The sequence below is a fragment of the Ischnura elegans genome, chromosome 5, assembly GCF_921293095.1.
Source record: "Ischnura elegans chromosome 5, ioIscEleg1.1, whole genome shotgun sequence".
NCBI classification, from domain to species: Eukaryota; Metazoa; Arthropoda; class Insecta; order Odonata; family Coenagrionidae; genus Ischnura; species Ischnura elegans.
The window spans coordinates 30,472,465-30,486,815 of NC_060250.1; positions in this window are offsets into that span (position 1 = coordinate 30,472,465).

Consider the following 14,351-nt stretch of genomic DNA (forward strand, 5'->3'; position numbering starts at 1 on the left):
TTATATTGGTGACGTAATTGGACGGGATGCGTGTATTTCTTACGGGGGCCTAATGCAAAAAGATATAAATTCAAATGGATGTATTTTCATTAGGAAACATAATTCATCTAAATAATTTCTGTGTGCGCGTAATTCATTCTTTTCCTTACATATTGTTAAATTTTTTATCTCCGTAACTATGTAAATAAGCCCAAAAAATGGCTCAATCGAATACAACCTTGTATCGATCATAACTTCGAGTGTAATCAATCGATCCGCTTGATTTAACTTTTGTCGGATGAAACACATTTCCAGTTGTATTGTGTATGACTTTCATGTTCAAAACTTGATTAACAAAAAAGTTGTTCGCGATTAAAGCGTATCCAAGGAGATTGGTATCGATATAACTCGCACGTGAATCGATCGAGCGGAATGGCAATCAGTGAAAAAGTTGACCTTTTTAATAAACCTATTACCCTGAAAATTTCATTCATCTAGCTGATATGGTTGCTAAAATATTCAAGATTGTATGATCCACAAAAAAATGGCGACAATGATTTTTCGCTTGCAGGACATTTTTCGGAATTTAATTATGAATAACCCAAGAGGGATACGGAGAAAGTAAGCTAAAACGTAGGGTTCGAAGAACCCTTAACGGTTTTTCTAGAAGATTCCAAATTTTCATATGGCACATGTCTCAACGCCGAAATCCAATATTGAAAATTCGACCACCTCTACAATGGAAAGTCGAAATCGTTTATTCCTCGGAATTGTTTCGACATATGAAAATTCCGAGATAGCCAAAAAATCAACCAAAAAATCTAGTATCTTGCGTTTCAAGGAATTTGTCCTGCGATGATTGCAAGTTGGTCAAAAAAATTCTTTACGTAGTGCCATAAGGAAAGCATGGGGCACTTTCAAAAAATCATAAAAAATACTAAATATTAATTCATCGCATTGACAACCACACCAAAAAATCAACCAAAAAATCTAGTTTATGTCAAGGGAATGTCATGTTCCTCACATATTTAAAAATACATAATAAAAGTGAAAAAGTTTTAGTCCCATAAGGCTCCCATGTTAATTCAAGTCGATATATCTCGAAAACTAATCGACTTTTTCAAGTTTGTAGATTTTTCCTCCCGATGAATTTTTTTTTTATTTTTACGTCCAATATTCCATATAACCACACATATCACAGTTTGGGCTGCTAATTTTGATGAATCACCCAATCAATGAATTACTTTCCAGCTTTAAATAGCGTAACGAGTCGATTGGGTGCTTGAATTCTTCAAGCGGGTAATTAGGAGGGTGGGAACATTGTTGTGTCACGTGTTGTCGAGTATTGTGTCCATAAGTGTTTAAAATATTCAAAAATTTCCCTGCCGGTTTTTGAAAGGGCAAGGAACTTAATTGTTTACTTTTAAAATTATTTGTTATTTTCAATATGATTTCATTTGACGGATAGTTCATTATTTGAATAGGCTAAGTTTAGCACTGAGACATAATTGGAATAAGGTTTTTAAAATTTCAAGACAGTGATGATTTTGTGGTTATTTTTCAACTCTTAAAAGTCCAAAAGCGTTGTGATAAGCGAAACTTGAAAATGAAACGCAGATTCCTTAGATAAATATATAAAGATGTACCACTCGAAAAACATATGTCCATAATGCAGTGTGTAAAATACTAAATAGTAACGATTCCCCAAATCTCTTTGGTACTAAAAAATAGTTATTCTCAAGATATTCCAATTTGAAAAAAATAGCTTTGGTATGTTTGCTATCATTATCGTATCGAATTATCAAGTATACTGACACGTGTATTGAAAATTCGCAATCCTGTTCCAGTCTTCGATCATCAACCCTAAAATTCCTGGTCAACTATGTACGTGGATAGAAAATCCTGTATGTAATAACGATTCGATATATTTTAAGAAAAAGCATACTCAATATATATAGATCGTGAGACTACACGCAAAGCATATTTCCATTGGGCATTGTGAGGAAGACCAAGGTGTACCCATTCACCAAATTTCATTGGTCCAACGTAAATACCAATCATGTTATGCCAATTCGCGTATTTGCTACAATTATCGAATCGATCTTTCGATAAAACTGCTATCTGCACTGTAATATCCGCAATGCCGTAGATTTTAATTCCAGTTAATAGAAATCTTCTCTATATTTCCTGGTCAACTATGTCCTTGGATGTAAAATCCTATATGTTATAGCAATTCGACATATTTTAAGAAAAAGTAGATTCGATATATATCGAACGTGAGACTAAACACAAACAATATTTCAATTGGGCATTGTGAGGAATCCCAAGATGTACCCATTCACAAAATTTCATTGGTGCAACGTATATACTAATCAAATTATGCTAATTTCAGCATTTGCTATAACTATCGAATCGATCTTTCGATTATACTGACATCTGCACTGTAAAATCCGCAACGATATTGATTTTATTTCCCCGCCATGGTCATCTTCTATATAATTGCTGGTCAACAATGCCCGTGGGTGTAAAATCCTAAATGTTATAGCTATTCGATATAATTTGTGAAAAAGCAGATTCGATATGTATCGAATGTGAGACTACATGCAAAACATATTTCCATTGGGCAATGTGAGGAATACCAAGATGTACCCATTCACCAATTTTCATTGGTCCAACGTATATACTAATCCAGTTATGCCAATTTGCGTATTTGCTACAATAATCGATTCGATCTTTCGACTATACTGACATCTGTAATGTAAAATCCGCAATGACATTTTTTTTATATCCAGTCTATGGTCATCTACTATATAATTCCTGGTCAACAATGCCCGTGGGTGTAAAATCCTATATGTTATAGCTATTCGATATAAATTGTGAAAAAGCAGATTCGATATATATCGAATGTGAGACTACATGCAAAACATATTTTCATTGGACATTGTGAGGAATAAAAAGATGTACCCATTCACCAAATTTCATTGGTCCAATGGAAACACTATTGAAGTAATGCCAATTAACGTATTTGCTAGAATAATCGAATCGATTCTTCGATCATACTGACATCTGTACTTTAAAATCCGCATTGCTTTTGGTTTAACTTACAGTCTATGGGTATCTACTATATAATTCCTGGTCAACTATGTCCTTGGATGTAAAATCCTATGTGTTATAGCAATTCGATATATTTCAATAAAAATTATATTCGATATATATCGAGCGTGAGACTACATACAAAACAAATTTTCATTGGGCATTGTGAGGAATACAAAGATGTACCCATTCACCAAATTTCATTGGTCCAACGGAAACACTATTGAAGTTATGCCAATTAACGTATTTGCTATAATAATCGAATCGATTTTTCGATCATACTGACATCTGTACTTTAAAATTCGCAATGTTTTTGGTTTAATTTCTGGTCTATGGGTATCTACTATATATTTCCTGGTCTACTATGTCCTTAGTTGTAAAATCCTATATGCTATAGCAATTCGATATATTTTAAGAAAAAGTAGATTCGATATATATCGAGCGTGAGACTTTATACAAAACATGTTTCCATTGCGCATTGTGAGGAATACCATGATGTACCAATTCACTGAATTTCATTGGTCCAACGTATACACTTATCATTTAATGCCAATTTGCGTTTTTGCTATAAATATCGAATCGTACATTCGACTATACTGCCACCTGTATTGAAAAATTAGCATCCTTTTGATAACCCCTCCATTCTATGGCCATACCCTTTTCCCTCTCTTCTCTACTATCCCCGCTTTAAAAATTTCGCCTATGTTCTTATATTGGTGACGTATATAGGGCGATGCGTGTATTTCTTACGGGGACCTAATACAAAAAGATATTAATTCATATTGATATATCTTCGTTAGGAGACAATACTCATCTAAATAATTAATGTGTACGCATAACTCATTCCTTCCTTTACATATTGCCATAATTTTTATCCCCGTAACTATGTAAATAGGTCTCAAAAATGGCTCAATCGAATGCAACCTTTTATCGATCATTACTTCGACTGTAATCGCTCGATTCGCTTCATTTAACTTTTGTCGGAGAAAAGACATTAACAGTAGTATTATATATGACTTTCATATTTATAACTTGATTTTTAAAAAAGTTATTAGCGATTTAAGCGTAACCAAGGAGATTGGTAACGATATAACTCGCACATGAATCGATCGCGCGAAATGGTCAAAATCGATTCGATTATTCGATCATACTGACATCTGTACTGTAAAATCCGCAAGGCTATTGGTTTAAAATCCAGTCAATGGGTATCTACTATTTAATCCCTAGTAAACTATGTCCTTGGGTGTAAAATCCTACATGTTATAGCAATTCGATACATTTTAAGAAAAAGTAGATTCGATATATATCGAATTTGAGACTACGTACAAAACAAATTTTCATTGGGCATCGTGAGGAATACCAATATGTACCGAATCACCAAATTTCATTGATCCAACGGTAAATCTATGGAAGTTATGCCCATTTACGTATTTGCTATAATAATCGAATCGATTTTTCGATCATACTGACATCTGTACTGTAAAATCCGCAATGCTATTGGTTTGAAATCCAGTCTATGGGTATCTACTATTTAATCCCTAGTAAACTATGTCCTTGAATGTTAAATCCTACATGTTATAGCAATTCGATATATTTTAAGAAAAAGTAGATTCGATATAAATCGAACGTGAGACTGAATAATAAACATACTACCATAGAGTATCGTGAGGAATACCAAGATGTACCTGTTTACCAAGTTTCATTGGTCCAACGTACACACTTATCAAGTTATGCCAATTTGCGTATTTGCTATACTAATCGAATTGTACTTTAGACACTTCTGACATCTGTACTGTAAAATCCGCAATCCTATTGATATCCCTTCTAAGGTCACTCCCTTATCCCTGCCTTCTCTAATAACCCCGCTTTCAAAATTAAGCCTATGTTCTTATATTGGTGACGTAATTGGACGGGATGCGTGTATTTCTTACGGGGGCCTAATACAAAAAGATATAAATTCAAATCGATGTATCTTCATTAGGAAACATAATTCATCTAAATAATTTATGTGTGCGCATAATTCATTTTTTTCCTTACATATTGTTAAAATTTTTATTTCCGTAACTATGTAAATAAGCCCAAAAAATGGCTCAATCGAATACAACCTTGTATCGATCATAACTTCGAGTCTAATCAATCGATTCGCCTGATTTAACTTTTGTCGGATGAATGACATTTTCAGTCGTATTTTGTATGACATTCATGTTCAAAACATGATTAATAAAAAAGTTATTAGCGATTAAAGCGTATCCAAGGAGATTCGTATCGATATAACTCGCACATGAATCGATCGAGCGGAATGGTCATCATTGCAAAAGTTGACCATTTTAATAATATTATTACTCTGAAAATTTCATTCCTCTAGCTTCAACGGTTGCTAAGATATTCAAGATTGCATGCTCCACAAAAAAATGGCGACAATGATTTTTCGCTTGCAGGACATTTTTCGGAATTTAATTATTAATTAACCAAGAGGGATACGGCGAAAGTAAGCTCAAACGTGAGGGTTCGGAGAACCCTCTAACGGTTTTTCTTGGAGATTCCAAATTTTCATATGGCACATGTCTCAACGCCGAAATCCAAGATTGAAAATTCGACCACCTCTACAATGGAAAGTCGAAATCGTTTATTCCTCGGAATTGTTTCGACATATGAAAATTCCGAGATAGCCAAAAAATCAACCAAAAAATCTAGTATCTTGCGTTTCAAGGAATTTGTCCTGTGATGATTGCAAGTTGGTCAAAAAAATTCTTTACGTAGTGCCATAAGGAAAGCATGGGGCACTTTCAAAAAATCATAAAAAATACTAAATATTGATTCATCGCATTGACAACCACACCAAAAAATCAACCAAAAAATCTAGTTTATGTCAAGGGAATGTCATGTTCCTCACATATTTAAAAATACATTAAAAAAGCGAAAAAGTTTTAGTCCCATAAGGCTCCCATGTTAATTCAAGTCGATATATCTCGAAAAGTTATCGACTTTTTTAAGATTTCAGATTTTTCCTCCCGATGAATTTTTTTTTTATTTTTACGTCCAATATTCCATATACCCACACCTATCACAGTTTGGGCTACTAATTTGTATCAATCACCCAATCAGTGAATCAAATCGCAGCTATTATAGGGACGTTAACGAGTCGATTGGGCGCTTGAATTCATCAAGCGGGTAATTAGGGGAGGTGGAAACATAGTTGTGTTACATATTTTCGAGTCATGTGCCCATAAGTGGTTTAATATTAAAAAATTTCCCCGCCGTTTTTTGAAAGGGTAAGGAACTAAATTTTTCACTGTTAGAAATATTTGTTATTTTCAATGTGATTTTATTTGACGGATAATTGATTCTTTGCTCCATTAAGTTAGCCATTGACACATAATCGGAATAAGGTTTTAAAAATTTCAAGAGAGTGTTGATTATGTGGTTATTTTTCAACTGTTAAAGTTCATAAGCATTGTGATAAGCCACTCTTGAAAATACAACGCAGATTGTTTAGATAAATTATAAAGATATTCCACTTGCAAAACGAATGTCCATAATGCAGTTTGTAAAATACTGAATTGTAACGATTCCTCTAATTTCTTTGGTCTTAAAAAATAGTTATTCTCAAGATATTCCATTTTGCAAAAAAGATTTGGCATATTTGCTATCATAATCGTATCCAATCATCAAGTATACAGACACGTGCATTGAAAATACGCATTCCGATAGATTTACCTTCCAATCTTTGATTATCAACACTAAAATTCCTGGTCGACAATGTACGTGCATGCGAAATCCTATGTTATAACGATTCGATATATTTTAAGAAAAAGCATATTCGATATGCATCAATCGTGAGACTACATGCAAAACATATTACCTTTGGGAATTGTGAGGAATACCAAGATGTACCAAGCACCAAATTTAATTGGTCCAACGGATACACTATTCAACTTGTGCCAATGTTATGTATTTGTTATAATAATCGAATCCATTCTTCGATTATACTGGCATTTGTATTGTTGAATCCGCAATGCAATTGATTTAACTTACAGTCTATGGCTATCTTCCACATAATTATATTGGTCAACTATGTCCTTGGATGTAAAATCCTATATGTTATAGCAATACGATATATTTTAAGAAAAAGTAGATTCGATTAATACCGAACGTGAGACTATACACAAAATATGTTTCATTTGGGCATTGTGAGGAATACCAAGATGTACCAATTTGCCAAATTTCATTGGTCCAACGTATAAACTAATCAAGTTTTGCAAATTTGCGTATTTGATAGAATAATCGAATCGATCTTGCGATTACACTGTCATCTGTACTGTAAAATCCGCAATGCTATTGGTTTAATTTTCAGTCTGTGTGTCTACTATACAATACCTGGCCAACTATGCCCTTGGATGTAAAATCCTATATGTTATAGCGGTTCGATATATTTGAAGAAAAAGCATATTCGATATATATCGCACGTTAGACAACATACAAAGCATATTTCTGTTGGGCAGTGTGAGGATTACCAAGATGTGCACATTCACCAAATTTCATTGGTCCAACGGGTATACTTTTCAAGTTATACCAATATGTGTATATGCTATAATAATCGAATCGATTTTTCGATCATACTGACATCTGTACGGTAAAGTCCGCAATCCCATTGGTTTAATTATCAGTCTATGGGTATCTTATATTTAATACCTGGTCAACTATGCCTGTGGATGTAAAATCCTACATGTTATAGCAATTCGATATACTTTAAGAAAAAGTAGATTCGATATATATCGAATGTGAGACTACGTACAGAACAAATTTTCATTGGGCATTGTGAGGAATACCAATATGTACCCATTCACCAAATTTCATTGATCCAACGGTAAATCTATTGAAGTTATGCCCATTTACGTATTTGCTATAATAATCGAATCGATTTTTCGATCATACTGACATCTGTACTGTAAAATCCGCAAGGCTATTGGTTTAAAATCCAGTCAATGGGTATCTACTATTTAATCCCTAGTAAACTATGTCCTTGGATGTAAAATCCTACATGTTATAGCAATTCGATACATTTGAAGAAAAAGTAGATTCGATATATATCGAATGTGAGGCTACGTACAAAACAAATTTTCATTGGGCATCGTGAGGAATACCAATATGTACCCAATAACCAAATTTCATTGATCCAACGGTAAATCTATGGAAGTTATGCCCATTTACGTATTTGCTAAAAAAATCGAATCGATTTTTCGATCATACTGACATCTGTACTGTAAAATCCACAATGCTATTGGTTTGAAATCCAGTCTATGGGTATCTACTATTTAATCCCTGGTAAACTATGTCCTTGAATGTTAAATCCTACATGTTATAGCAATTCGATATATTTTAAGAAAAAGTAGATTCGATATATATCGAACGTAAGACTGAATACAAAACATAGTACCATAGAGTATCGTGAGGAATACCAAGATGTACCTGTTTACCAAGTTTCATTGGTCCAACGTACACATTTATCAAGTTATGCCAATTTGCGTATTTGCTATGCTAATCGAATCGTACTTTAGACACTTCTGACATCTGTACTGTAAAATCCGCAATCCTATTGATATCCCTTCTATGGTCACTCCCTTATCCCTGCCTTCTTTAATATCCCCGCTTTCAAAATTTAGCCTATGTTCTTATATTGGTGACGTAATTGGACGGGATGCGTGTATTTCTTACGGGGTCCTAATACAAAAAGATATAAATTCAAATCGATGTATCTTCATTAGGAAACATATTTCATCTAAATAATTTATGTGTGCGCATAATTCATTTTTTTCGTTACATATTGTTAAAATTTTTATTTCCGTAACTATGTAAATAAGCCCAAAAAATGGCTCAATCGAATACAACCTTGTATCGATCATAACTTCGAGTCTAATCAATCGATTCGCCTGATTTAACTTTTGTCGGATGAATGACATTTTCAGTCGTATTTTGTATGACATTCATGTTCAAAACTTGATTAATAAAAAAGTTATTAGCGATTAAAGCGTATCCAAGGAGATTCGTATCGATATAACTCGCACATGAATCGATCGAGCGGAATGGTCATCATTGCAAAAGTTGACCATTTTAATAATATTATTACTCTGAAAATTTCATTCCTCTAGCTTCAACGGTTGCTAAGATATTCAAGATTGCATGCTCCACAAAAAAATGGCGACAATGATTTTTCGCTTGCAGGACATTTTTCGGAATTTAATTATTAATTAACCAAGAGGGATACGGAGAAAGTGAGCTCAAACGTGAGGGTTCGGAGAACCCTCTAACGGTTTTTCTAAAAGATTCCAAATTTTCATATGGCACATGTCTCAACGCCGAAATCCAAGATTGAAAATTTGACCACCTCTACAATGGAAAGTCGAAATCGTTTATTCCTCGGAATTGTTTCGACATATGAAAATTTCGAGATAGCCAAAAAATCAACCAAAAAATCTAGTATCTTGCGTTTCAAGGAATTTGTCCTGTGATGATTGCATGTTGGTCAAAAAAAATCCTAACGTAGTGCCATAAGAAAAGCATGGGGCACTTTCAAAAAATCATAAAAAATACTATATATCAATTCATCGCAATGACAACCATACCAAAAAATCAACTAAAAAATCTAGTTTATGTCAAGGGAATGTCATGTTCCTCACATATTTAGAAATATATTTTAGAGGTGAAAAAGTTTTAGTCCCATAAGGCTCCCATGTTAATTCAAGTCGATATATCTCGAAAACTAATCGACTTTTTTAAGATTTCAGATTTTTCCTCCCGATGAATTTTTTTTTACTTTTACGTACAATATTCCATATACCCACACCTATCACAGTTTGGGCTGCTAATTTGTATCAATCACCCAATCAATGAATCAGTTTCCAGCTTTAAATAGCGTAACATGGTTGGAACTTTAATAGCTAGCGACTCAAATCCGCTAGGTGGCAAGCGTTAATTTTCAACGGAACGGGAGTTAATGCCCTCGGAGAATAACTCGCGTCGTCATTGAAGTCAAATTCAAGACGTGAGTGATAAGGCAGTCCCATTAAACTCATGAATGGCTTAGTACCATTAAATCGAAATACAAAAAGTGTCTGGTGTTGTTATCAGATATGGGAAAGCAAAATATTACGTTAAGATGAGTCACCCGGCTTGTGAGTCGAAGGTCCCGGCGCTGAATTCGCGGAAGAATGCCGACAGAGAAGCTATACCCGGTAGATTCTATCTACTAATGCTAAAATTTCATGGGAAAATGCTTTTTTAATTCGTACAAATTATAAGGAAGGAAAATTGTTCCGGACTATTGATGATTTTTTTATTCATCACTAGTGCAACTACCAGCTGGCGGCATGACGGTAGTTGCGCGGTTATTTAAATAGCTCACTTTAAAAAAGTGATCTAAACACCGGAAAAATCTGAATTTCCGAATATCCCGGGTCCTGTGTGCTGAACCATATGTTGGCATTAGCCAGGTTGTAATGATAGGCCTTTAAGGGACGAGTACTTGACGTCCCATCTGCTGGACAGAGTGGTGCACTGGAATTGCCCTCCCCATTACTCTCAAGTAGGGATAGGGCCATTTCTGATAAGTTTCTGCTACTGCCAGGACTTGAACCCAGGCCCACAGGGTGTAAAGCCTTTGTGATGTATTAGCAAAATTATGCTCACTGTTAATGGGATTAATTTGAATGACTATCCTCAGATATCTCATTTCTTCAATCCCCAATCTTTGTTTGTTCGCAGGTGGTTAAACGGATTTCCTGAAAACTGCTTTTAATGAGAATATTTTCGAAAATTAGCTTCTCTGCGAGCATTTAGTATCACCATTCCGAAATTTCTCCTGGGTAATAGAAGTAATCTTAGTGCCAGAAATGCTAGCAGTTCAACCATGTTAGACATTGTTCAGGATTGCATCCTTGTTTCTCTTAAGGTAACACGTCATCTGTGGTGTTGCTTGTGAGTAAATAAGATTATTAGGCTTCATTTTATTGCCTCCAAATGAGTAATTGAATCCGGGAAACATATATCTGATGCGATTGAAAAGGATTTCATGTTCTTTTACCGCAAAGCCTCACATATGTGGCTTTTTCTGTATCCGGTTCTGGCTCAAATCAGAACTATACATAAGTGTATGATTAAGCGTTCTAAAAATAATGAGCAAGAGTTATCCTGAAAACTATACTTCACCTCAATACTGACTCTTGATTTTACACAGTGCCCATATTTCGGTCCCTCCAACTGCGTAAAATCCAAGTTTTACTGTATTTAGATACTAATTCGATGCTAATCTCTGCTGATGGGAATAAGTTAAGCTCTCTCACATGTTAATAGCAGTAGATGTTTTTCAATGAGCTCTGTATATCCCATGCACACTAGGTTTTTCCATTTTCTCCCTAAGTTTAAATCTTAACTTAATCTAACTGGCTTAAGTAGGTGTCGTAGATCTGACACACATCTCGTATTTTTACGTTTATAACTGTTAATACAAAACAAAATAGTTAATCCTTGCTCAGCAGTGCATTGCCCTCGAGAAATAACTGTCGTACTACAGTGGAAAGACCTTTTTGACCTAGCTAAATCCAATTTATGTTACATGTAAGACATAAGCTGTTTGGCAGTACAAAGACTATCACTCGCTTAAATGCAATTCTCATAAAATGCCATACTAACTAAACTGGGCTTCCACTGTATTTACCAATAAAAATAAACACAAGAAATGAGGCCAAAATAAGAACACTTGACATGCAATACTAAGATGTAGAACTTCACAAAATGGGGAAATTTTTTTGGCACAAAAAACAAAGAAACACCATAATTCTATTAAAACAATGGGGAACTTGCATGAATTTTTTTTATTTCATAGGCGGACAGAAAATTATTTTCTGAATACAACAAAGAAAACCGCATGTAAATCTGAGTTTTCCTTCGCGAGATATTTAATGATTAATATAACGAATTTTAAAGCGCGGGAAAAACTCCCTCACCCCCCAAGCCACTGCCGACGAAGCCTCGATGACGTCAAAGGTGCCTAAACATCACGCGAAGCTATTGTTGTGATTGTTTGTAATAGTTTCCAGCAGTTGTGAGAGCTTCGTTTGTTAGACGTGTTGATTATTTTATATTTAAAGATAAATATCCGACGATAGAGGCTTGGAAGCCCTCGTATTTTGCATTATTTAGAATATTAATATCTGAGTAAGGGCATAAAATATAAAACTGGAGCAGTTAAACCAAAAATTTGATTATACCTAAATAACATCGTTGTAGGAGTCTGAGCCACGGCCATTGGAAGGGGGATACGTTAATTGTAAGTTGATGTTATCGACGGCATATCATTCATTTAAGTATGTAATTAGAACGATTTTGATGTTTACTAATGTCCGCTTAGCTTTTATATACAATAACTTCATCCGTTTATTCGTAGGTACCGGAGAATTCGTCGTTTAGGACTGTCTGTGCTTGTATTATGGGGTGAATTCCAGTCAATGCAACTTTTGCTCGCTGATTGGAGACATCTAAGAACATTTTTGTGCCAAAATAGTGTTATTTTCAACGTGACATCTCCCGTTAAGCTACTGCTAATAATCACAGTGCCAGTGGTTGTAATGCACAAAGTTTGACAAGGTTGAAAAATATCGGCCAATAGTTATCAGTGTTCCATCGTGATTGAATTGTAAAAAGTGCTATTACGCTATCGATAAATGTCTAACAGTAGTGTAAAAATTGTCAGTGGCGTGCTAATCTCCGTTGTTCACCGTAGATATGACATTTCACGATCACGCTATTGAAATAAAAACTCTGTGTGAAGTTTGTTATTCCATTATTTCAACGAATAGTAGTGAGAATGTCACCTGTGTGGGCTAATTTAAGGGTTTAAATCAGTGAATAAATAGTTGTATTCATCATAACGAGTTCTGTTATTGTAAGTTGTACGTGATGAATATACGAATATGATAGTGACATCCAGTTTTTGATAAGAGTATTTGCCTATTTCCCATTATATTTTTATGGTATATGCTAGTATATTGTTTATGGATTTAAATAATATAGGTAGAATTTATTTCAATGGTAGCTTGTGTGTGTGTTGGCAGCGGAACCGATTCGCGATCTCACATGTGGATTGTGTGCAGACTGTTTTGCTGTGAATTCGTACCGTAGGACGGATAGGACTACCTTCTCCGTTAATCCGGCGTTGCCAAATTCAACAGCAGAGCTTACTCTAATGTCAACAGCACAGCTTACGATCGTTATCCTCCAGTATTACAAGTTTCTTTTAGAACTCGATTTGCCGCCGACGTATAGCAATAATTTGTCTTAACAAATTCCATGAGGGTCGTGGCATCAATTTTTGGTGTTCTAAAAAAAGGCTGGTGTCCTAACACCCCATGCCACACGCCTTTTAGGCGGCTTGCGGGGTATTATGTAGACGTAGATGAATTTCAGGTGTACTATTCGAACGAGTGGAAACGTTATCTTCCATTTTTCTGATAACCAAAACACACGAAGTGAAACGCTTGTATTTCATAATCCCGATGCCGCATTATTAATATCCCAAGTAATAATCTAGGCACAATAGCAATAGGAGAACTTGCCCAAGAATAACAGAACAAAATAAAGTGACGATGAGCGGCTAAATACTCCCTCAAAACAAATTTTACACCATGCGCTCAGCGTATTTCCCTACTCCCTACGGTTGTTTAGGCACCTATGACGTCACGCCTGGCCTCGGCAACGCTCGGGTGTCTTCGCGCAGTGGTCGGCTCAGAGAAATTTTTCTCGATTTTAAATGCAATTTTTTTATTTCTTTTGATGTTGAATGGAGAAACTGAAGGTATTTTTGCGAGCTAATGTATCCATTTGACTTATTCAAAATAGTTTTTAGAGCAATCTACGACCCATGCAAGTTCCTCATTACATGATCAGTGCAAAGTTATACGGAACCCATCATACTATTTAAGTAGAATTTGCAATTGCCAACAATAACTCCAAGAATGCTTGCCAGAGCAATGTCTTACACAATTCAAGGGGACCATACGAGTACTTCTACTTCATAAGTCACACACCCATGATGAACACCTCACAAAATGAGCCTTAAGTACATAAATATAGGTGATTATTTTAGATAGGAACCTATACTTACTTGAAAACATCATGCTCCTTCTCATCCAACACAATCACAATGTCTCCAGGCTCCAAACCTGGTTCTTAGTCACCTTCACCGGTGAAGACCACTTTCTGGACATAAGGCATTCCTTTATCTA